Below are 26,588 nucleotides of genomic sequence, written 5' to 3' on the forward strand. Positions count from 1 at the left end.
TCCTCTATAGCAGGTGAATACTGGTGATTGTCTACCTCTCTTATTTTATTATCATCTGCTCGTCCTTATATTCTCTTATATGATCATGAAAATCTCTCTAGAATTCATCTTTAAATAATAAGTCATAAAAATTAGTAGTGGGTCATGAAGTCACATATTAAATTACAATAAACATTTTAAAAATTAGAATAAAAAACAATAGAATATAACAAAATTGATTGGGTCATTAATGTTTCCTAATTTTTTTGTGGTAGGAATGTGAGATAAAATTAGACTTTCAGATTTCAAATGACTTTAATAGTCTCATAAACTTTGGACAATGTGGTAGGAAAGATGTGCATACTTATTGTTTACAAAAACAAAATGACCTGCTAGAAAAGCATAATGGGCAATAACATAGATGATACCACATTGGAAGAGAGTGAAATAATATTTAAAAGTCTCTGTCAGATGTAGAGCCATCAAATGAAAAGGCTTAGATCTAGGGATGCTATTCCAGGTGAAGTAGATAGAATAAATCCGAGGGCCATTTCCTTGAGGGAAGAGACCACAGTTGTGAATTGTGTCAGTGATTATCTTGACAGAACAGAACTATAGTGGCCGACCAGTTTGGGCTCAGAGTGGCTTATGTGGCTTTGAATGGGCCAGTGGTCTAGGTTGAGGGAGTTCCTCTGAGATCAAAGAAGCAATGACAGCATCAGAATTGCATTTAGGCAGCTTAACTTTAAATCAGAAGCTGGGTAGTTCTTTATATAAGGCGTATTGTTAAGTCCGATGCCAGGAAACTGAAGTTCCCAAGGGCTATAGAGGGAAGGCTACTGTTGACAAGTTCTGACAAATAAAACTCCAGCTTACCCTGTCAGGAGGATAACCTTGAGAATCAGTTGTCATCACCCCATTGTATGAAAAAGGTAGTCAGGTCACATGATATCAATTTGTTGGAAAGGTATATCCTGAAAGATTGCACTGTTTCAAAAGTTACTATGGTCAAATAAAATAGCTTGAAGGGGGGTTTATTCAAATTGTGTATTTGAGATGAGATAGTCTCTTTCACTAGACGTAGAACTAAAGGTAAACAGAAAATAAAGCATTGAAATTGTGAAATTCAAATTGTGGCTTGTCCCTATCTTAATGTTTTCTCCACCAACCTAAAATACATTAACCTCTCTGCTTTGATATAGAATGAAGGCATGTTCTTATTCAGCAATCAGTTGCTGATGCACTTGATGTCTTTCTTAAGAAGTAAGCTCCCAGGTGTTTACCTTAATTTGCATCGATGGCTGTGCACCAAGCATAGAGCCTGTTGCTAAATAAGTGCCTCCTGATAAAAACCAACTCCTAAATATTTCACATTGCTCAAGTAATGAACCTCTGTTTATCCCACCTTTTCGACAGTGGACCAAATCTGTTCATAGGTACAAATTCTGATGAAGAAATATTACTGCTCTGAGAAGGTGAAGATTTATTGTGCACAAAGTGCAGCTTTAAAAATATGTCAGCATTGCTCATAGCAGGGCTGATGCTTTTTCTCCTCTTCTGTGTCAGGCTGACATGTTAATAGTTGTCAAGAAACCCAAAGGAAAACACAGCTGAAGGGAGGCCAAGTTCTTCCGGCCAAGCTTTGTTACATTATGCCGAAAGGTTACACGGGAGCATGAGCAGGCGCCCGGTCCTACCTGCCTCCTCAGGCCCTGGGGAGGGCTGAGACAAAAGATGGGATCTATCTTCCTGGTCACTGCCATTGTGAGACTTGAGACTGAACTCTGTTTGGGGCCTTTTCCAAGTCACAATTCACAAACAATCTGGTACCCTTGTCACCAATTGAAGAAAAGTATAAGACAATGATAGACTGCATTTTGAGCAGAAAATTTTGATGCAAATCCAGACCCTTTTTTCCCCATTAGAATATATTCAAACTATCAGATGGAATATACATATATATATATATATATATATATATATATGGATTTATTATTATTTTTAAGTAATAACATCTAGAATGTTGACTAGGATGAAAGCAAACAGGACTCAAACACTCCAGGTAGAATAGCAAATGCACCAACTCCTTGGAAGGTACTACATCCCTGTGTCATAGGCACCCAAGCACCAGCCTGGGTGTTATTGGACAGCCCCCTGAGCTGAAGGGAAAGGGCTGTGTCCTTCTGGGCTCCTGTCAGTCTCAGAGGAAGGAATTCAAACGAGTGACTCAGGATGACTGCTTTGTAGTAACGCCCATTGGTTAAAGAAGTAAAGCACGTACATGTATTACAGAAGCAAGGCGAGTAGATCTATGAAACCACATCTGGCCTGGAGCACGGACGGGCTTCTCAGCTGGCCGAGAGGCAAGTCTGCGGGGGTTTGAGTGGTTCTATACCCTTCTGTCTACAGGTTTCAAAACTCTTCCGAATATCTTGGTGCAGATTAACGCTCAAGGTCTTCCTTTTACTTTGTTATGGCTTTTCCAGAATTTATGAGAAGCATCTGGCGATTTTACCTTAACAAGCCCCAAGACTGCTGGCTTCTCTGTTTAAACAGTGAGAGGAAAACTCCCTTTTCTCCCCTCTGGTCCTCCTCCCGCCTTGGCAGTTCCAGGGTGATTTACACTATGTGTTCTCTGGTTAGTGAGGAGAGACGTTTGTTCTCAAAATAAGGTTTTACAGCAAGCTGGCTGCATGCTTGGCCTTGTTTAATTTTCTTGTCTCCGTTTCTCTGTTCCTCCTGCCCTGGCATTTTCCTAACTTCTCACTATCCTGTAACAAATGCACATAGAGAGCCTTAATAACAATTTCTCTTAAATGATATATCCGTAAGCTAGTTAATGATAATTATACTTCATGGAAATATCTCAAGGAAATAAAAAGAGAATCATAGGTTAATTTATGTAAATGCGTATTCATTACAATGTTACTTAAAATTGCCAGTGACTAGCTGGCTTTTTCAGGACACTAAATGAATCCCTGGCAGATGCCATTAAAGACATTTGCAAAGCTCTGACTTCCCACAGCCATTGTTATATGATCTGTGTGTATCAAGCAGCGAAGTGGGTGACCCCTGGACGAACTGACACCTTGCAAAGAAATTCTTTTTTTCTTCTCACACAGAACATCTGTGAGGAAAACCCTCCTTTCTTTCATAAAAACCTGTTCTCATAAGATCAGCAACTTCAGATGAAATAGTAGGAAGAAAAAATAAAGGCAAAATATACATGGCCCAAAGGGGCAAGTAAAATACTAAAAAAAATATTTTGAAAATATGTTTTGAGATGAGATAGTCTCTTTCACTAGACGTAGAACTAAAGGTAAACAGAAAATAAAGTGTTGAAATGAACTATTTAATGTGATGCAAATTTGATTTTAAGTTCTTTACAAGATATTGTGTTAAAATGTATGTTGACTTTGGAAACAAATACATTCCTATAGCACTTCTTGAAACACTCAATACTTTTTCAAGTGCAAAACCTTGCTATTTTATAGGAATAGCTCTTTTAAATAAATACCAGGTCTAATAATTCTTTGAATCCTCAAAATATATACAGGTAAATAAGATTAAGAAAAGCATCTTTGCTTAGAGCCTTCTATCCTATTGACAAACAGACTTGTACCTAGAAGACTGTCAAATTCCTGCTTGTATTGAGGGGTATTATACATGGAAATGTTAATGTTTGAGATAAAAAGAAAACTAAGGTGTGACTTAACCCAAAATAAATATAGCCCTGGCAGGTGTGGCTCAATTAGTTGAGCATCATCCCATGTATCAAAAAGTTGCTGGTTGTGGGTTCAGAGCCCTGTAAGGTCAAGTGCAGTAGACAGACAATTAATGTTTACCTCTCACATCTCTCTCTCTCTCTCTCTCTCTCTCTCTCTTCCCCTTCCACTCTCTCTCAAATCAATATAAACATAAAAAAATAATTTCTAAGTTCACCATTGAAGAAACAGAAGCTTTGAGAGTTCATATGATTTGCCTAAAGTTGTAAAATTGGTTAGTGTTGTCCAACTAGTTAAGAATTAAGCTTTCATTCTGGCCAGTGTAGCTCAGTGATTGGAGTATCAGCCTGCTCACCAAAGGGTTGCAGGTTAGATTCCTGGTCAAGGGTGCATACCTAGGTTACACGTTCAATCCCCAGTCCCAGTTGGGGCATGTGTGGGAGGCAACCAATCAATGTGGCTCTCTCACATCTCTCTCTCTCTCTCTCTCTCTCTCTCTCTCTCACACACACACACACACACACACACACACACACACACACACACAGTTTCTCTCCCCCTTCCTCTCTCCCTTCCACTCTCTCTTAAAAAAACAAAAATCAATGAAAAAATATTCTTGGGTGAGGATGAACAACAACAAAAAGGAATTAAGCTTTCCATCTCCCTACCTAATGACTATTAACCCAAGTAACGATTCCTTCTTTTGTCTCTATAGATTTCTATCAAATTAGATAGAACTCTGTCAAATGGTCAAATTTTATCATTATGATCAGCTTTAATAGAAATACACTTATGTAATTTCTCTGTATTATAAATTTCAGACAGCAAACCTCAGTATTTAATGTGAAAAAAGCATACTCTTTGATTTATATGTTGGTAGTTGGTATTATAATGCTGCTGTAATAATAATAATAATAATAATAATAACAAAAATAAAATCTTAGGATAAGTTAATACCATTTTGAAGTCCAGATAATGGGAAAAGTGAAATACATCATATTTTACATGAAACTGATTTTACCTGAATAAGTTCTATGTTCAGTTCTGGTGAACACTTTAAGGTGATCTTTGGCAAGTTAAATCACATCTCATGAGAATCAGCCAAAGTTCAAAGAATTTGAATAAATGAAAGCTTTTCTCTTTTAAGAAGTAGGTAACTGGGTCAAATCAAGAAATATTCTAACTTCTCCTTGTGACAGAATGTTTCCTTAGAGTTTGAGTCATTATTGCACATTTATGAAATCTGAAAGTACTGTTTTTATCTAATCTTAGACATTTGGGTCAAAGTATTGAGTGAGACATTGTAAAGGTAGAGTCATTTGGCTGACTGAATGTGGGTGTTGAAGAAAGTTTATACCTGGAGGTGGGAGAGGGTTGTAGAAAAAAAATGTGTGTGGGAGGGGGGCATGAGGCACCAAAATTGAATTTTACTGTCTTTACCATTTTGCCTGACAAGTGAGTTCACAGGCACCTGAGGCTGTAGAATCCAATCCCTCAATAATCTTTGTAATTAGTCTATCTGAGAAGGGGTTTCTTGTAGCCAAGTCCATGGTTCTGAAATTGGGGCCACAAATCCATTTAATTGTAATTTCTGTATTTCTCACCCAAGTGCATCACCCATTCTCTTTAGTAATGAGAGTTATTTTGAGTGTAAGTTCTTGTTTGTCTGTTTTTTTTTCCTATTTTTATTGACAAATACCAAGGGAATAGATTTCTTGTGCTGCTGGAGTCTGAGAGCATCTGGAAGACACCATGTAAAGGAGGCATTTACTAGTATCCTTAGCTCTCAGGAAGAATGCAGTGCTGGCAGCCTAACAGGGATAAGCAACAGCTGTGAATGCAGTCGATGGCCTTTGCATTTGCAAAACCCATAGATTCGTGAACTGCAATAGTGTCCTATATTTTGGGGGCAAGATGATAATTTACAGGCAGGGTGGGATGGTGCTTAAAGCAGATGTATGTGTCTTCAATGTGCCATGGTAGGGGGTGGAGCTTGAGAATGGCTAATCTATAATAATAAAAGCATAATATGCTAATTAGACCGGACAACCTTCAGGTGGAAGCCAGGGCTGCGAGGGAAGCCTGGGTCCCGGGTACCTGCTGGTGGCCGGAGGGAAGCCGGTGCCGGTGCTGGCAGCCAGGGGAAGGAAGGTCTACTCTTGCACATATTTTATGCATCGGGCCCCTAGTTCTACCATAAAATGTTAAAATCTAAAAAACAAAGAAATATGCTAACCTCATAAATACTGAAAATGACATGGAGAAGATAAAAAACTGAATGAACATGAAATAGAATGGCTTGAAGTTTTTATTGTATTTCTGTGCACTAAGCATTAATTTTAAAAGGCCTGTTCACATCCAAGTGACTACAAGCTTTGCCTATATACAAAGAATGGGGGAAAGTGACTCAGGGTGGCGTCACTTAATGCAGCAATTTTTCAGCAGCAGTTATGCTTTTGTGTAAATTTAGATTCGATGGTATCTGCTTATAGATTATTAATCAAACAGAAATATTCAGCTATGGTTTTCCTTCACAATTAAACTTTTATTTTGCATAATATGCCATTTGCACTTCATCTGCAGCTGCAATCTTACTGATATAAAAGAAATGTCAACTTCAAAGTTGCCATCACTTACAAATTATGAATTCAGCTTTGTAGATTAATGTTATAAGTGGCCTACTCCTACGATAATTAAATGTGAAGGAACCGTGCTTTAGAGGCAATCAAGCAGAAAGTGTTTCCCCAAAGGTGCACAAGAATAGATTACTTGAGCAACTCAGTCCTATGCATTTTAACACATATATTGAAACCAACTAACACATTTAAAAGGATTGATGTGTAAATAAAAATTTCAAGAAAGCACCATTTTTATTTTTTTTCAAAATATATGTTAATGAATCTGATAAAAGTTATTAAAATCTATATCATTCAGGTGAGGGAAAATTCATTTCATTATCCTTTTAGTTATTGGAAATTATTGAATATGAAGCTTGTACTTCTAGATGAAGATGTAAGCTCCTAACAAACTTATCCTCACAAAAATAACAACCATAAATGCTGGATCAAATATAAAAAGCAACTAGCTAAGGGCTTTGGAGACATAACGAACCAGGGTATTTCTGAGGCAGGATAGTAAGAAGCTAGGAAAATTCCTTGTCAAGTGGGATGGGGAAACTGAGACAGATGGCTGATTCAAACCAGCTTCATCCAGCACCCTGACCCTCCCGCCTCCTTCTCCCTTGCAGGACCACTCCCTTAGCATTAAGTCCTCAAGACAATGAGGTTCTGATCAGTATCAAATAATGTTAGGAACAAAGCCTCAGGACTGTTAACTACATAGATTGAGCTTTGATCAAACTACAGATAACATCTGGACCTCAGTTGTGTCTCAGGAGCTCCACGTTCAGAAAAGCAGAACAACCAGCCTAATGGACAGCATGGCTGACATCAGGACCAGATGCAATGACCCCCCTCAGTAGAGACCAAGACCCTTAAAGGAAACACCTAGAAATTTGATAGTCTATTGATACCCTCTCCTAATACCTCTCCTAAAATTCCAGTCTTTAAAAAACAGAAAAATGAAAACTTTAGGAATCCAGTGCATGCACACTCTCTCTCTCTCTCTAGAGTACGCTCTTGCCTTTCCCCCCACTTTTTCCTAAGGCTCAGAGCTTTGCTTTCTTTCTCCAAGGGCCCTAATGAGTCCATGCAGCCCAGCTGGCTCACTTCTGCCTCTGTGACTTTCTTTCTAAAGGGCCAAGGCAACCTCGCTTAGATTCACTCCTGTGGCCATGACCAGGCCTCTTCAATCCTAAGCTCTTCTTTGTTTCACTGTCCTCAGCTTTAATAAAAATACACTCAAAATCATCTGGATTTGTTTTGTGAAGTCTCTCCTATATAAAGTCAAGAACTGAGAGCCCACATTACTGCTAACATTTCTAGAAGAGAGTCAAAACTTGGAGAAATGACCAGCGTGTAGTAAATCTTTATTTTGTTGGCGTTTTGCTCTTTGACAGATTCAAAGGAGACAGGCTAAAATGACTTCCGGTCAAAGGAACTAGGAGAAGGACCCCTGGGGTAATAATGCTGCCAATGAGAAAAGGGTAGAAAGGAGAAACCCAGGAAAGAAAATCATTAATTCAGTGTTTAAGCCCAAGTTTCTGATTGAACACTGGATCATTAAAGTGGAGTGAGAAATGGTGAGCAGAATTAAAGTAACTCACAACTAGAAATTACAAGGTAAGGAAATGTGAGTCACTACGCACTGCAGGAATGCCAGTGTGCAGCTTGAGTTTAACCAAGAAAATTGCCTGCTAAAATCAAAAGCATAAAAAAATCTTCGGGGAAAAACATTAAATAAGATATAGAGTCTAGAATAACACACACAATGTCCAGAATGCAATTCATAATTACTAGATATAGGAAGGCCAAGAATGTGGCCCAATTTCAAGGTTAAAGATATTAAAAAGATGCCAACCTAGATGGCTCAGAGGTCAGAATGATCAGATTAGGATGGTAAAACAGCCATTATAGCCCTAGCCGGTTTGGCTCAGCGGATAGAGCTCAAGGGTCCTAGGTTCGATTCCGGTCAAGGGCATGTACCTGGGTTGCGGGCACATCCCCAGGAGGGGGCGTGCAAGAGGCAGCTGAATCAATGTTTCTCTCTCATCGATGTTTCTAACTCTGTATCCCTCTCCCTTCCTCTCTGTGAAAAATCAATAAAATATATTTAAAAAAACACACAAAAAAACAGCCATTATAACTGACTGTGAGGTAAATGAAAATGTATTCATAATGAATGAAAATAGGAAATTTTATCCAAGATACAATCAATATAAAAAAGAAATAAAAGGAAATGTTAGAAGTGGAATAAGCATATGAAATTAAATCACTGGATGTACTTAATAGTAGAATGGAGAGGACACAGAAAAGAACTAGCATGCTTGAAAATCTATCAATACATTTCATTAAATCGAAAGATGAGGAGGAAGAAGATTTTTAAAATGGTGAACTGAGGGTGAACTTATGGGACACGTTGTGTCTTTAAATTCTGCCAAAAGGATATAGAATAAAAAAGAGCAATGCAAACAAAAAGTAAATGAAAAATATATATTAATGATAAGAGAAAAAAGTAACAAAATAGAAAAGAAGCAAACAGCAGAGAACATTTTGTTCATTAAATAAAAGAAGATTAAAATTTTCAACAAAAATATACAGGCTAGAAATCACTAGTATTAAAAATGAAAGGTCTCTCAGACATTATCATAATAATAAGGTAATATTACAAACAACTTTATGCTGAACATTTGTCATTTTAAGTGTAATAAAAAATACTGGGGACAATCAAAACAGAAGATTTGAGCTTGGGTGATGGGAATATAATGCAATATACAGATAATATATCATGGAATTGTACACTGAAACCTATATACTGGTAGTTTAACCAATGTCATCCCAAGAATTTTTTAAAATATATGTTTTATTGATTTTCAGAAAGGAAGGGAGAGGGAGAGAGAGAAACATCAATGATGAGAGAGATCATTGATTGCCTACCCCCTCCAAGCCCCCCACTGGGGATTGAGCCCACAACCCAGGCATGTGCCCTTGCGGGCTCAATCTAACCTGGGACCCTTCAGTCCACAGGGTGACGCTCTGTCCACTGAGCCAAACCAGCTAGGGCCACCCCAAGAAGTTTAATTGAAAAATAAAGCAATACCTATAACTTTTATTTTCATAAACCAATGATATAGTTGGTAGGCATCAATAGCATTTTCAAAGTCAAAGATAGTATAACATTTTGCCCTTAAAAAATATATATAAGAACTGCGAAAGCTCACTCAGAGAGAAGCAAATAATCTGGGGGTAGCTCTTATTAATTATAATAAGTGAACTAATATTTAAACACCATCTTACAAGTAAAATTACAGAGTAAGTTGGCTTCATGGATAGATTTTGCCAAACATATAAGAAAAAATAAAATCAATATACACAAAGTCTTGCATAAAGTAGAGGAGAACAGTTCTTAACTTATTTTGTGACATTGATATTACCTAAAAACTGACACACTAGAAGAAAATATACACTGCAACAGGAATGATAATTGTAATTTTTAAAATCAATAAAGAAGATGAACTACTTAAACATGGTGTAGGAACAACTGGAATACCAAATTAAAAACTGAAATATCATAAACTACTCCTCACATTACATACCAAAATAAATTCCCAATGGGTCAGATGTAAACTAAAGTCAAAATTATTCAAGTATTAAAGAAACAGTGGTTTATTTTCTTTATATTCTTCAAGAAGAGAAATGTCCTATCTTATTCCAAAAGGATCAATGGGAAAAATAAACAAATTTGATTATGTAATTTTTAAAACTCTTATACATGCCAAAAATACCTAAAGAAATTTGACAAAATGGGACAAGTACTTGTATTTTATAAAATATATTAATTACTGTCACATATTTCAAAAAATGTTTTAAAATTACATGACAGACAAAAAGTTAATATGCTTAATAAATAAAGAACTTCAATTAATTGAGAGGAATAAAATCATCAAACAGAAAGAAAAATGTGCACAAGATATGAGCAGACAGTTTACAGGAAAAAACAAAACAAAAAATTTTTAATGTCCTCTAAACATGTAAAACTATGTCAATTTCTCATAAAAACAAAGTGATTAAAAATAAAAAACAAACAAACAAAACAAAACAAAAAGTGATGGACATTTTACTGAGCCCTAGCTGGTTTGGCTCAGTGGATAGAGCATCAGCCTGCGGACTGAAGGGTCACGGGTTGGATTCCAGTAAGGGCACATGCCTAGGTTGCAGGCTCGATTTCCAGTAGGGGGCATGCAAGAGGCAGCCAATCAATGATTCTCGTCATTCATATTTTTACCTCTCCCTCTCCCTTCCTCTCTTAAATCAATTAAAAAACGATTTAAAGAAATTTTACTGAGAACCATATTTCCCCCTAAAATTCTATGTTGGGTAACTTGATACGCCTGTGGGAAGACTATCTTTCATAGCCATTGGGAATGAATATGGAACGGAATTAGACATTGCTAGTATATATTGTATACTTATTTAGCTTTTGATCCAGACATCCTATATCTCACAATCTTTAAAAAAGATACATCAAAGTATAAGCTAATGTACTTCATTGGCTATTTCTTGGCATTATTTAAGAGGAAAAGATAGTACATCAAGAAGTGACTGGTTATATAAACTATATTAATTGTATCATCAGAATGAATTAGCATGTGATTGTAAAAACGCATGGAGTTTTCCTTATATATTGCTCTGCAGTGATCTCTATGATGCATGGTTAGGTAGCAAACAAATCAAGATGCAGAACAGTGTTTAGAGAGCTCCTTTGGTGTAAGGAAGTGGAGACATGGACAGATAAGAGGATTTACACATGTATATTTAAATATGTTAATAAAAGAAACACTAGTCTAGAAATATAATCCAAAAATCAATGAAAAGTTTAACTAATTAAAGGAGAGAAGGAAACGCTTGGGGAAGACAGCAATAAAAAGCAGAATTTCTCACTTAACTGTGGACAAGCTATGATATGTCTACATCTTGTTGCTTTGAAAAATGAAAGAAAGGAAGTGAGAGAGGAGGGGGCAGGAAAAAATTGTATTTATTTACTTTGTTTGTTGTGAGGCTCACATGATATCACCCTTGAGAAACTGCAATGTTTAGTAGGCCCTGCAATTACCAATAATAAACAATAATCTTGATGAATTGGCTAAGTAATGAAACATATTCCTATTTTTTGTCAATACTACTTGGTTTATTTTTTAGTTTATCTCTTTAAGATGTCATTAATCTGTATTACCCATGACTGCAACTGAACTTGATATCTGGGTTATTCATTGGAATTTATTAAAATGAATATTATTGGATGATTGGTTAATAGTAATCTTAACTGATTAATTTACTTTGCAGCTCACACCTGCTTTGGGGACTTAGGAAATATTCCCTGAATGAATTTGATAACTGGCATGCTGCCCCTATAGCCATCAAATGACTATTTTTTTCCTTCACTACTCATTTCTATGGCAAGCAGGCCCATATAATAGTCACTCTGTATGAAGCCTATTGCTATTATATCTCTGTCAGTGTGGATATTTTGATATAAATATGGTCAATGAGACACAATAGAGATTAATGTTTATGTTTTTATAAAACTAAAATGTTGATCAGATCCTACTATACAGGGTGAAAAAATCTCTTATTTCCTTAAACACGACATCATCCAACTGGTAGGCAAAGTCAAGAGATGAAAAAAGATGGTAAGGGATCATGTAACCACTGCCTTGGACCCAGATGAACCCCCATCACTCTTGCTTATCTCCCATTCCTGTGAACTATTCTCAGAGCCTCACTAGATGCCAGGGCATGCAACAAGGGTCAAACTTGCAGTCATAGCCTGGACGGTCACTGCTTAGCAACAACTCTATACCATGGAATGAGGACACGGTATTTTGTTATTCACCAAGTAGTGTCAAACATAGTTTTTTAAGCAGACAAGAAACACAAGTTCATGATATTTTTGGAAAGACACAAGAAGAGAGACAGGGGTCCTAAACTGGATCAGCAAACATTGACTGCAAAGGTTCAGATAGCAAATATTTCAGATTCTACAGGTCATGTATAGTCTCAGCCTTCCTCCTTCTCTCTTTGCCTTCCTCCCTGTCTCCCCCTTTCCCTGCCCCTCTCCCTCTTCTTCTCCCTCTTGGTCTCTCTTCTTTTAAAAATGTTAACAATAGTCTTAATTTGCAAGTCATACAAAAACAGGCTACAGCCTTATTTGGCCAATGGGCCATAATTTGTTGACTCCTGCTCTAGATCAAGGCTGTCTAATAGAGGCTTTTGTGAAAATGGAAGAGTTTTATTCTGCACTATCCATTACAGAGGTCAGAGTGATATGTGGCTACCGAGAATTTGAAATGAGACTAGTGCAAAGGAAGCCCTGTATTTGAACATTCATTCAATTTTAATTAACTTTAGCCACCAATGTCTAGCTATTATTGTATTGAACAACATAAGTAACCCAACATTTTCCAAAACAATATCCTTATTTTATTTCTTGAAACTACAAGTAGCCTGTGTGTTACACCAATAAGTTTTTTCTTTAAAAAAATGTTTGTGTTGATTTTAGAGAGGAAAGGAGAGGGAAAGAGAGAAAGCAAATTGATGAGAGAGAGAAACATCAATCTGCTGCCTCCTGCACTCCCCATGACTGGGAATCGATCAGCAACCTCTTGGCAAGCGGGACAATGCTCAAGCAACTGAGCCACACAGCCAGAGCAGTTTTTTTTCTCTTCTAGTTGCATGCTCCTGGCTAAATTTGATCTTAAAATATTATATAATACTCAGAGGCTTTGTTCATAAGCTTTTCATTTTTGATATACTTATTTTATTTGAATTGTCATCTTGGTAATAATTGGCTCTCACACTACATTGTGTGGCTGAGGAAAGAGCTGGCATCTGGTTTGTTCACTGCTCTAGTCCCAAGGTCGAGCACAGAAGTTGGCACATCATGAACATGTATTAGTCAACTGAAATATGGAAGATCCATAATAAAATGATGCTATGGTCTACCAGTATGTAAAACTGTTTTGTTTTGTTTTTTGACTTTTATATATTAATATGAACATTGTGAGTTTTCAAAAGGGTTGTTAATTATATAGCATTCCCCAACATATTGAGAGCCCTTTTATTTTGTTTATTTTCACAATACTTATTAAAACCTAGCTGAACACTACTTCTTCATAAACTGCAACTTGAGAAATGTTGTTCTAGGTTTTATACTAGAGGGAAAAAAACAACAACACAAACATAGGTCCTGCAACTCACAGCTTGTCTAGCCTACTTCCAGCCTTGAAATTAAAGCTTTATAATGGTACACAGTATGTTTTTTTTAATAGGCTCAATAAAGTTAAAAATAAGTTTTAAAATACTAGCAGGACTCTTGCTAATGGTCAGCATGATACAGCAATTTGGAAACCATTGACTTAGGAAACCTATAGATAGGGCTGTGGCAGGGATTGGTTTCTGGAGGTGAATTCATTTATTCAATATATTTGCCCAAAACTTCACTCCCACACACAAGATTAAGAGCAACAATGTTAGGCGAATAGCAAAGACCAACTTTATCTACTTTCTCACTTTGTTTTCCCTACGACAATATTTTTTCCTCACAGAAGAGAAGCAACTTCTAATGCTTACCAATCTCCACATTTCATCTACCCCCCTCCCTATGCTGTGCAGCACGGATTGATGTGTCAGATGTTAACATGCTCATCATCATACAGTAGACATACACAGAATGTGAAGATTAAGTCTGGCCACAAATTCTGTGCCATTTTCCTCACTGAGAGGTGATGTCTATACCTCCATCCCTTGAATCTGAACTGGCCCAGACCGCTTTGACCATTAGAATATAGTAGAAGTGGTGCTGATAGTTTTTCTACTGGACTCTTAGGCACTATCAGCTTGATATTTTTTGGAACACTCTATCCAAGCTCTGAACTACCATGTAGGAAATCTAACTACCCTGAGAAAGCCATGTGTGGCATTTTGTCAATAGTCTCAGCAGAACCCAGCCTCCCAGCCTTCTATTCTAAGCACCACCTACAAGAGACTATCTCCTCCAAGGCAGCAAGGAGAGGCCTTCTCAGGCCTTCCAGACCAGCACATTCGTAACCGAATACCATCAGGTAATCTCTGTTGATGTCCAGTGGAAGAGAACAATCTCAACCAAACCCCCTGACCCATAATACCCTGACATATAATACAATCCTGCTGAGTTATGCCAGTAACCTTAGAGATGGCTTTGTCATGCAAAATAAATAACTAGAATACAATGAAAGAGTCCTCAGTGAAAATGATTCTGAAAGGGACAAATAGAAACTAATTTCCTGTGGTCCTGACAACAAAGAAATCTAATAAAAGTCTTTTTGTTTGGAACATGGCCTGGAACATGTAAAATCTAAAGCATATATTATATTTTTCAGTTGTACTTAAATCTCTTTTCTATATAGGTTCAGTTACAAAAGCTTTCTAAGCCTCAAATTCTCATTCATAAAAATGGAGATTACAGCCTGGCCATCGTGGCTCAGTGGTTGAGCATCGACCTATGAACCAGGAGGTCACAGTTCGAGTCTCGGTCAGGGCACATGCCTGGGTTGTGGGCTCGATTCCTAGTGTGGGATGTGCAGGAAGCAGCTGATCAATGATTCTCTTTCATCACTGATGTTTCTATCTCTCTCTTCCTTTCCCTTCTTCTCTGAAATCAATTAAAATATTTTTCTCAAGTGATTAGATATACAGAAAGACTTTAAGTAAAACGACTATAACAAAATCAATTTTACCACAGGCTAATTGATATAAACAAAAGCTAAGTACCTATGGCATATTTCTGGTCACAAAATTTCTAAATAAGGACTCCAAACAATCTAATATTAAACATTGCAATAATTGTGAGCAATATACACATTTAACAAAGATTAATAAAAACAAGTAATATTCTTTCCCCACCTGCTTGTTCCAGGTCAGGATTACAGGTGGCCAGAGCTTCTCCAGAAGCTCTGGGCACCAGGGGGAACCCCATCCTGGAAAGGACACTCTTCCATCACAGGGCCACTCACACATTCATATGCACTCAGACTGGAACAATGCAGAAATGTCAATCCTCCTCATGTGATCTCTGGGATGTGGGAGGAAACCGGAGTCCCACACAGACATGGAAAGAACCTGCAAACTCCACAAGGGCAAGTGGCCCCAGCTGGGAATGTTTTTGTTTTTTTTTCCTCTCAGGAAAGCTAAAAGCCCGGTGCACGAAATTCGTGCATGGGGGTGTCCCTCAGTCCGGGCTACACCCTCTCACAATCCGGGACCCCCTGGGGGATGTCTGACTTCTGGCTAAACCAGCAGTCAGCCATCCCTTTCGCAATCTGGCACTGCTGGCTCCTACCACTCGCCTGCCTGATCACCCTTAACCACCTCTGCTTTGGCCCGTGCCATGGCAGCTTTGTCCCAAAGAACAAAGAATGTCTGGAATGAAGTCTGAAGGTCATTAGGCTGTCTAGTTTAATTAGCATATTATGCTTTTATTATTATAGATGTTGTTTAGGGAAATGATGTAATTTGAGGACCTGTGTATACGAACTTATGCTCTACAACCAATTACCTGTATATGCATCTGGCTTTGCCACTTTCCAGAAATCTGACTTTGGTCAAGTAATTCAACCTCTTTGGAGTCATTTTCCTTATCTGCACAATGAAAGTTTGTTCAACAAATATTTATTGAGGACTCCTTATGTCAGGCACACTTATCAGGGGTATGAGACAGAAGTGAACCAAGGAATGGGAGGGGGAGAGAAAAAGGGAAGAAATAACTGTACAAATGTAGGAACTAATGAGGTAAAACAAAATTAATAGTGGGTGATTCTGTGTGCAGAAGGTATGAGGGAAGGCCATTGGTAGTATTCTTATTCTTGCAAATCTATGTAAGCTTGAAGTTATTTCCAAATAAAAAAATTAGGGCAAATTCATAAGTCATGGGTTGGATGGAACCCAAGCTTTTTATCCAGCGGTAGTTTGAGCATATGGAAAGAGAAACTTTGGCTTTCCATTTTCTACATCATTTGAGTTACTCGTTAGTACCACAGAGAGACTCAGTGGGGTTGAGAGAGATTAGCTGAGACTAAGTTAGGAATTTTCTTTTAAACAGTTCCCTTACAAAACATTTTTTTAAATGTGTCTTCTTATCGGAGCTCCTGACATGATGTAGGCATTCAATAAATGTGTGTGTTTTTCTTTTTTCCAAATAAGTATACATGATTGACAGGAATCATTTGTTTTATGGTGTCAGTTGTTATATCTGTGTGAACATTCTTTCGGAGTGTTTCTCAAAGTGTGACTGCTGAAAAATTGGCATGAAAATGTGGTGGCAGCATAACATTGTAGCTAAGTGGGTAGACTCTGAAACAAAACTGCCTGGGTTCAAATCCCAGCCCTACCATTTACTAGTGCCATGTTCTTAAAAACAACTCTATCTCCACTTCTCTCTTGTAACACACAGATAACAAAATGTGTTTTGTGACTTTAAGGAAGTGAGCTTTTATAAAATGCCTAAATCAGTGTCTGGCATGTAATAAACACTATATGTGTTTGTGAGAAAAATAAACAGATATCTCAGGGAAGAAAAGCTTGATGCAATGTAGGTTTCTGTGTCCTACTCATGACTGGATAAATCAGAATCTCCTTGGCCTGGGCCATTTCAACAAGATTTCCAGATAAGTCTTAAAAACATTAAAGTTGGAAAGCCACTGCTTTGGTTATTAGGAGTCTTGATGGACTGATACCACAGGAGCAGCTAATCTAGTAAAATCCAACTTTACTTTTTATGTCAACATCTTAGGTCTGAAAAATCCCCAAATCCTTGTGGGACATTTCTCCCCAAATCAAATTAAAAGGACCTCTAAAACTGGCCTAATGATCAGCATCTCAGATCCTGGTTTTGCATATACAGGTTTCCTTGAATTGCTTTTTCTGGTGGCTACTCCTCCTTGCTCAGTTTTCCCTGGGTTAGCTGTTGTTCACTGCCCATTTGTTTGCTTGGCTGAGGGCTGAGTGTAAATGGTATTTCTGGGAATCTCCATGCAGCCCTTCACCCTAAATTAATCATTGCAGTCTCTGTGCCTAAATGACAGTTCTGTATGACAATTATACCAGTGTTTTTATTTTTTTTCCAAGAAGGGAATTTAGAATTGCTGTAAAAAAAGTTGCTACTTTCCATACTTCTTTCGTCATTGGAGTCAATTGCTATAATTAACCTGGATGCCCTTATGTAGTATGAATGGGGCCATATTTGAGGACAGTTTTCATGTTAAAGGTGACAAAGCCCACAGAGGCCAAGACTCTGGCTTCAATGGCTATCCGAGCAAAGGGATGCACTGGAGCAACACTGCCAGCTTTTGTTGTCCCTGAGAAGTAGTGACTTTGTGACCCTGAGGCTCAAAGGGACCTGAAATAGGCATTCACTATTTTTATAGATGAAGCTCACATAGTACAAAAAATATAATTCAACCGCTGACCTGGCATCAATCATCATGGTCATCATCATTGTCACAACCACAAAATAACAATTATTATGATTGTATCACCCCGGCCTAAATTCCATATGTTGAAGTTCTGACCCCCAGTACCTCCTAATGGGACAGTATTTGGTGACAGGGTCTTTAAAGAGGTAAATCAGTCAAATGAAGTCAAGGGGCAGATCCTAATCCCGTATGACCAGTGACTTGTTAATGGAGAGGAAATACGGATACAGATCGGCACAGAGGAAAGACCATGTGAAGATACAGGGAGAAGATGACCATTACAAGCCACAAAGAGAGGCTTCAGAAGAAACAATCCTGCCAGGAACTTGATCTGGGATTTCGAGCCTTCAGAACTGTTACATCAATTTCTGTTGTTTAAGTCACCCCGCCTGGGTTACTTTGTCATGACAGCCCTAGAGAACTAATACAATAATAACTACAACAGTACTAATATTTTATAGCACTTTAAATTTCACTGAAGATGTACAATAAAGATGCCATTAACATTTGCAAACAGTACATGAATGTTTACTCTGAGAGAGGCATGTTACAAATGAAAAAAACTAAAGCCCAGAGTGGTTTGGTGATTGACATGAAGTCCCATTGTTAATAAGCATTGAAATAGACAAGAGTTTCATCCATGTTTTCTGATTTTTAAAAATTACACTCTTTTCATCCCCCTGCATGGCTTTCTTGGGTCACCTGCTCCCCAGAATCTTGGCTTTCTGGGTGTCCAGGTCAGAAGGGGCAGGGGATGCAGTGTCTGCATCTGGACCAACTCCTTTAGGTCTGGAAGTCTGGAAGTAGGGGCATCATCAGGGACAATTTCTGACACTTGGGGCTCCTCCACTGCCTCACTCATCATCCCTGTTGGGGCAGAAGGAGATCGGGGGCTGTTCTGAGAACTATGCTTGTCCATCATAAAACCTCCTTATTTCTTTAGTCCTCTCACCTCTGACTGGAAGGGTAGCATCACCTGGGGATCTCTCCTGATCCTTTTTGGGTTCCAACTTGAAATGAGTTAGAAACCAAAACACTAGTAGATCCTTTCCCTAAATTTACAATTCAGGCTCTACCTCTGTTGGGTCATGGAAGGTGCATGGGAGACTACTCTGCATTCTGACTTATTTTCAGAAACTGTGCACTGCTGATGGCTTGGGTGAGGGAGATGTGTGTGTGTGAGATTGTGTGTGCACTTGGGAGTGGGTGGAGCCACTCAGATTGTGTGGGTGGTCTTCAGCAAATGTATATTATCCTTAACGTCTCATGAGGTAATGCAGACATTGTCCACTTTGAAACACTGATATATATATGTGTGTGTGTGTGTGTGTGTGTGTGTGTGTGTGTATGTATGTATATATATATATATATACTCTCTGGAAAGCCTCTCTCTCTCTTCCCTTTCCGAATTAATCCTACCTAGACATCAATTAATTCTTAGTTCCTATTGTCTCCTCAATATTTTCTTGAAAGATTCAACTGACTGCTCTGAATTCCTACATTCAGTGTTATAAAATGTTCAAGGTAATTATATGATGCCAGTTCACATAAAATAAAGCAATGTTTATTAGGTTATCTACCAACTCTGTGCTTAGCCTCTAGTGTATACTTGAGGTCATGAGCTTGAAACTCATTTCTTTTGAACTCTTCATTGAGATGCTGCTAAAAACGTAGCAGAATTCATTTGGCAATTTATCATGCCCTGCTATATGACACTAAAGTAATTACTGTCTCAAAATATTGTCTTGTTCTTTCATCACTGTTAACATTTCCATGTATTTATATCTTTCTTGATAATTAAATTGCAATTTTCCTTAAGGCATTTTTGACCCTATCAAGGTTAAGGTGATCAATGTCTTTGAAAGATCATTGTACTATTATCCATGCTGCAATATCCACTTGTCACAAACATACTGGCTTGAAACAACACAAATTTATTATCTTACAGTTCAGGGGGTCAGATGTCTGACATGAGTTTCACCAGAATAAAATCAAGGTGTGAGCAGGGAGTTTTTCTGGAGGCTCCACAAAGAATCCATTCCCTTGTGACTCAAGTTGCTGGAAGAATTCAGCTCTTTGCTTGCTGTCTTTCAGCTGAGGAGATCACCTGCTTCAAGAAGCTTCAAAGCCTGCATTCTCTGGCTCATGTCCTTCCTCCATCTGTGTAACATCACTTTGAATTACTTTTCTGCCTTCTTCTGATTTTAAAGGCCCAATGTGATTAAATTAGATTCACCTGGGTAATCTGGGATCGCTTCAGGATAATCCAATATAATCACCCTGCTTTAAATTCAACTGATTTGCAATCTCAATTCCTTTTGGCCCTGCATTGCAACATATTCACAGGTTCTGGAGTTGAGTATGTGGACATTTTGGGGAGCCAGTATTCTGCCCACAGCAATCATCAACAATGGATAATTGTGAGGATAAGATCTTGTACTACTGAGGCCTAAAATTCTGTTTTAGGCAGTTCTGAAAACACATTGAATTCAGCCACAGAGTTGACATTTCAAAACTGTTAATTTTATTTTATCATTTATTCTTTATCATGCTTTCTAATAGGCAAGGGATGCATGTCCAGGATCTCCTATATTTGTAACAATGTATAATAACCACAATAGAAGTATAAATAAATGCATAATGACAAGTCAACTTTATGTTTCGAAGACTGATATGCAAAGAAAACCTACTTTTGATCTTGTAGGAACAAGGACTGTAAGAAGTAAAGGAGCCCACGGCTGCTTCACTTGACACTAATGGTGGTGCCTGGGAAATGCCTCCCTGGGCACTGACACCTCACTTGAAATCCTTTTCAAGATGAAACTCTATTCAAGACATTTGCCTATTTTTAATTGGATTGTTTTTCCTTTTTTTTCCCAGTGTTGAGTTGTATAAGTTCTTTATAAATTTTGGATATTAACCCTTTACCAGATACATCCTTGTGGAATGTGTTTTCCAATGGGTTGTCTTTTCATTTTCTTGATGGTTTCCTTATCTGTGAAAAAAAACTTTTTAGTTTGATGCATCTCATTCATTTATTTATTTTTTCTTTTATTTCCTTTGCCCGAGGAGACAGACGAGAAAAAATATTGCTGAGAGAAATGTCTGAGAATTTACTACCTATGTTTTCTTTTAAGATTTTTATGGTTTTGAGTCTTACATTTAAGTCTTTAATCCATTTTGAGTTTATTTATGTGTGTGGTATAAGAGGTTGGTCTAGTTTCATTTCTTTTCACCTATCTGTTCAATTTTTCCAACACCATTTATTTAATAGACTATCTTTACCCTACTACATGTTCTTGCCTCCTTTCTCGAATATTAATTGACCATAAAGGCATGGGTTCATTTCTGGGCTCTCAATTCTATTCAATTGACCAATATATCTTTTTTTTAATGCCAGTATCATGCTCTTTTGATTAGGATGGCCTTTAGTATAGTTTAAAAACAGGTAGCATGATTCCCCCAACTTTGTTCTTCTTTCTCAAGATTGCTGTGGCTAATTCCAGGCTTTCTGTGGTTCACTGTAAATTTGCAGCGTTATTTACAATAGTCAAAATTTGAAGTAGCCCAATTGTCCATCAATAGATGAGTGGGTAAAAAAGCCATGGTATATTTATACAATGGAATACTATTTGGCCATATAAAAGAAGGGGATCTTACCTTTTGCGATAGCATGGATGGTCATGGAGACTATAATGCTAGTGAAATAAGCCAGTCAGAGAAAGACAAATACAATATGATTTTAGTTTTATGTAGAATATAATGAACAAAACAAACAAACAAAATAGAAACAGACTCAGATACAGAGAACCCACTGATAGCTCTCAGATGGGAGGGGGCCTGGAAGGCTGTGTAAAAAAGGTGAAGGGATTAAGCAAAAAAATATGTAGAGAGACACGGACAACAGTTTAGTGATTACCAGAGGGAAAAGGGTTGAGCGGAGGTAGAAGAGATTAAAGTGGGGATAAATGGTAATAAAAGGAGACTTGACTTTGGGTAGTGAACACACAATACAATATACAGATGATGTATTATAGAATTGTACACCTGAAGCCTATATAATTTTATAAGCCAATGTCACCCTAATAAATCCAATAAAAATTAAAATAAAAAGATGAAACTCTAAAACAGTACCTAACTTTCATTTCCTTATGATGAACTTTAAAGATATATTTTACAAAAATAAATATAGTAAAGTAAGAGCAAGGGATATTTATTTATTTAGTCATTCCTTCGTTTGTGTTTTTACCCCATGTGTGACTATGCAGTCTGATCCCTGATGTGCCTCTTGTTTCTCTACAGTCTGTCCTGGCTATTCAGCTACTTCTATTATATCAAAACACATTTTTCTAAAAGAGCAGAATTTCTTCCCGCAGAACAAACATAGCAAGCACCAACTGAAGAGTGCTTCTAGAAGCATAATCAGTTACAGGAGGTGAAGTTGATTCTCCTTAAAATAAAACTGAAGGGGGAAGAGAGGATTTTAGCAAAACCCGCTCTCAGGAAAAGCATGAAGGAGTTCCATTTATTCTACAGGGGCTCTTTCTAAGCCTCTCTGAGGCACAGTGCCAGCCACACAAGTTTGCGCACAGCAGGCAAGCAGGTAAGTGAGCTGCCATTGACAATCCTGCTGCAGAGAAGACGAAGATCATGTGGACACTGAGAGGGCTGTGGAGGTCATTTAAATCTAAGGAACTGCAGCGTCAGTGATAAGTTTATTGGATAAAGATGTATTCATCACTGGCATTTCCCAGGCACTGTTCCAGGTATAATGTAAGCAGTCCTCATGATCCACAAGCTTACAGCTTGTTGCAAAGACAAACAATTGAGATATTTACTCAGTGAAAATTAATATGTGCTACCTTGCAAGTAGCATATGGAAGCTCAGAGGAGGGTCCAATCAACGTGTTTAAGAAAGTCTTCCTGAAGACAATGTCCATTTAATTAAGTGTTGGAGAACAAGCCGGAGGTCCACAAGCAATTCAAGATGGGGTGGGCATTTGAATCAACAGCAATGGGGCAGGAAGTGTTGGAGGAGGCAAAGCTGGAGAGGTAGAGAAAAGCAACTCACAGAGAACTTATGTAAGGGCAAGAAGCTTATGGCAAGGCTTTCATCATAAGAAGAGCAAGTAGTCATATTTATGTCTCATATCAATTACCCTAGATAAAATATGAAGGATGACAAGAAAAGGGTATCAGTGGGAGAGAAATAGTTCCCAGGATCTCAGAATAGCTTGGGGAAGAGATATCACTCTGGTGAGAAAGTACTTTAAAGGAGGAAGAGGGTTAATTAATCCTGAGAATCAGGTGGCAGGGCAGGGAAGTGTAATGGAGACAGAGGAAAGGAGGGAGTCGGTGAAGAGAAAATGTTAAGTATGATTTCCAGGTCCCTGAATTGTGTGATTGGCTGGTAACTAATTTAGCTTACAATAACTCAAGAAAATCATGTTACCTGGCATGAATTGTACTTAGAAAGGATATAGCTTTAATTAAACTTTAATGGTTCATGGTGTAGAGACAAGACTAGCTAAAGAGAGGGGTTGTTATAAGATATATAGAGAGCAATAAAAAGATGAGTATCACACTGTAAATTCAGAAGCTTAAAAATCCCATGAGCCGGGGCTTCCTGCAGTCTGTATGTCAGGCAGGGCTAGTACTTCAGCAGTAAGAACATACAAACCTTCACGTTTTATAGTTCTGCTCATGAATATGACTCCGCTACATTTGACAACTGGTCTATTTCCCATTCCTACTAATACGTTTTCTCACTCTCTACCCTGAATATGATTTCAGCATTCTAACATTTCTGCTTTCTTAGGAATCTGGTCAACACATTTTGCTTAATGTACCTCCCAAAGGGCCATGAGTCTAATACCAGCATCTTTTTAGGACTCTAACACAGCATTTAGACATCGCTTAGGCAATAATCAGTCTACTTTTAGTATGTTGTTATTAGAGATGACATTTTTGATCCACTCCATTCTTCACTCTCTTTCCTGCCAATGACAACACAAAATAGTCATGGCTAATACAAGTCAGTCATTTCCCATAAGACCCAAAGGCACCCCCAAAGCTTTTCAAAGATAGTTGAAAGAAGCAGAATAACAATGGTAAACTTTGGTCTCAATAATTGAATGTTTTCTTAATGACTATCAAACCAACAACCCCAACCAATGCTAAGGTCCTAGGTCCCTAGAGAAATAGAGTCTTCAAACCCTCAGACAATTAAAAACAAAACAAAACAAAAATAAACCAGTACAGTGGCTCTTATTTAGGTCAGCTGACCTTGATTCTGTCCCAAAAACACTATAAGAATTTTCAGGCTAGCACTATGTTCACAAATACAGAAGGTTGGAAGAAACAGCCCTAGCTGGTTTTGCTCAGTGGATAGAACATCAGCCTGAAGGGTCTTGGGTTTGATTCTGGTCAAGTGCACATACCTTGGTTGCAGGCTCCATCTCCAGCACTGGTCAGGATGCCTGCAGGAGGCAACCGATTGATGTGTCTCTCTCACATTGATGTTTCTCTCTCTCTGTCTCTCCCTTTACCTTCTACTCTCTCTAAAAATCAATGGAAAAATATCTTTGGGTGAGGATTAACAACAACAGAAGAGATAAGAACCAAATATTAATAAACAAACACATGTGTGCACACATCATGTCTCTATATGTTTATAAATGTAAATATGTACTTACATATATATTTATACATGCATGTATATTTATATATACACAAATGCACATGTACACATATTACATATTATACACACACACATACACTTTGCATTATCAGTCTGGCAAGCCACATTTGAAAAGTTTGAAGAATATAACTTTTTCACTGATAATTCTAAATTGAGGAAATATATCAGTAGGGAGAATGCATCAGAAAAACAAAAGATATGAGATTGGAAAATGTATCTATCTTACACCTATATTTGTTCCACAAAAGATGAAAGACATGTTTGTGGGTGTTAAGCTATGGTTAAGCCTTTAGCATACTTATAAAACAAATGCATTTAGTGTTAGTTTTTAAAATTTTGATATAATTTAGACATTTCTATAGCAACCCAGGTGTTTTGTTACATGTTTTGATCTATGAATATATCAAGCTTTTTACAGAGTACAATGTGTAATACTGTAATTAGCTTTGGCTTGTTCAGACAATAGGTTGGTAAAATACTTTCTATTTACATTTAGTGATATAATTGTCCAGTGGAAGAATGGCCCTTAAAAATTTAGATGGGAAAGTTGAAAATGATTTATTTATTTCCCCTTTGGGAGTGCATATTTTTATTTTATAAGACATATATATTCACACACACATATGTGTGCATGTGCACTCAAAGATCTTATGGGTCAATACATTAAAAAGTTGGTCTTTTAGTATGCTGTTATTAGAGGTTTTGAGATTAGGAGTAATTTATTTGCTTTTAAAATTTTCTCCATTTTTCATGTTTTCCTTAATGGGTACACAGTTTTTCTAAAATCAGAAAAGAACAACTATACACATTGTTTTAAAACAAAAGGGCTGAGCCCTGTCAGGTAGGCTCCTCATGGTTCAGGGATAGCAGGGTGACATGAGATCAGTGCCCACTTTCAGTATGCTGCTGCTCCTAGCTATTTCTACACACTGATGTTTGATTAAAGATATTGGCAACATTCAGGCTGATGTAATAACTGAATTCTTTTACAGTTTTTTGAATGTCATTGACTTAATGTCTTAATGGATCTAATTATTTTGCTTCCTTAGTAAGTTGAGTAAAAAGAAGTAGGCTGAGAGTGCAGGGATATGGGAACTAGACCTGACTTCCTCAAACAATAATTATGTGTGTGAGTGCCCAGGGCAAATAACTCACTGAATCTCCACACCCTGACTTACACTGCTGCTGACAGCTCTCAGCTTGGCAGGGGGTAGATGGGGGTGGGGTCCAGGGAGTTAAAGAGTCAGCAAGGCCTTGAAATTGAATGGTCCAAGGCAGTAGGTGAACACAAATATCTTGAGGGACAATTTTGTATTATTATTATTATTATTATTATATTTATGTTATCTGTTTGCTCAAATTATTTATTCTTCCATCATGCAGAATTACTGTATCCATTTTAGTAGTTAGATTAAGAAATGTAATTAAGAGAAAATCATTTCTAAATCTATGCTTTTAATAAAAGAAGTTTATTTTCAGCTCTTTTTCTCCTTTAATTGTCATTTATTTTCCTGTTTGGTTATTAGAATAATTGCACTTCAGATTAACTTGGAACAAATAATTGGCATATCTTTAAAGATGACAAAACAAGATGACAGATGGAAAGGCATGATTTCTTTAAGAGGAAATTCCTACAAAAGAGTCTGAAGTTTTCATCAAACATGTGGCCAAAGACAGGGAAATGTAGGCACAGATTCTACATGGGATCTGAAGTGGAAACTCCATTTAAAATAACAAAACCTTTAATACCAGAAGTTTTAAACAAATATTTATTCCCGATAAAATGCAGAAAAAACTCTAAGAGTGTAAAGAATAACTTTTTACATGTGTCCTTGAAACTGTAGGTCCAATTTAGGTAAATGTGGACTGAAGATTATCCTCTGTACCCCAGCTGGTTTGGCTCAGTGGATAGAGTGTCAGCCTATGGACTGAAGAGTCCCAGGTTCGATTCCAGTCAAGGGCACATGCCCTGGTTGCAGGCCCGAACCCCAGTGTGGGGCGTGCAGGAGGCAGCCAATCAGTGATTCTCTTCACTGATGTTTCTTTCTTTCTCTCCCTC

At 37.6% G+C, this 26,588-nt stretch overlaps 1 protein-coding gene across 2 annotated transcripts in view; it reads right to left on the reverse strand.

The window, feature by feature from the left end:
• DPP10 (dipeptidyl peptidase like 10) overlaps positions 1–26,588 on the reverse strand; it is a 478,664-nt gene that overhangs the window by 237,644 nt on the left and 214,432 nt on the right. The window lies entirely within an intron of this gene.

This window comes from Myotis lucifugus, unplaced genomic scaffold, assembly GCF_000147115.1.
Source record: "Myotis lucifugus unplaced genomic scaffold, Myoluc2.0 scaffold_370, whole genome shotgun sequence".
Taxonomy (NCBI): domain Eukaryota; kingdom Metazoa; phylum Chordata; class Mammalia; order Chiroptera; family Vespertilionidae; genus Myotis; species Myotis lucifugus.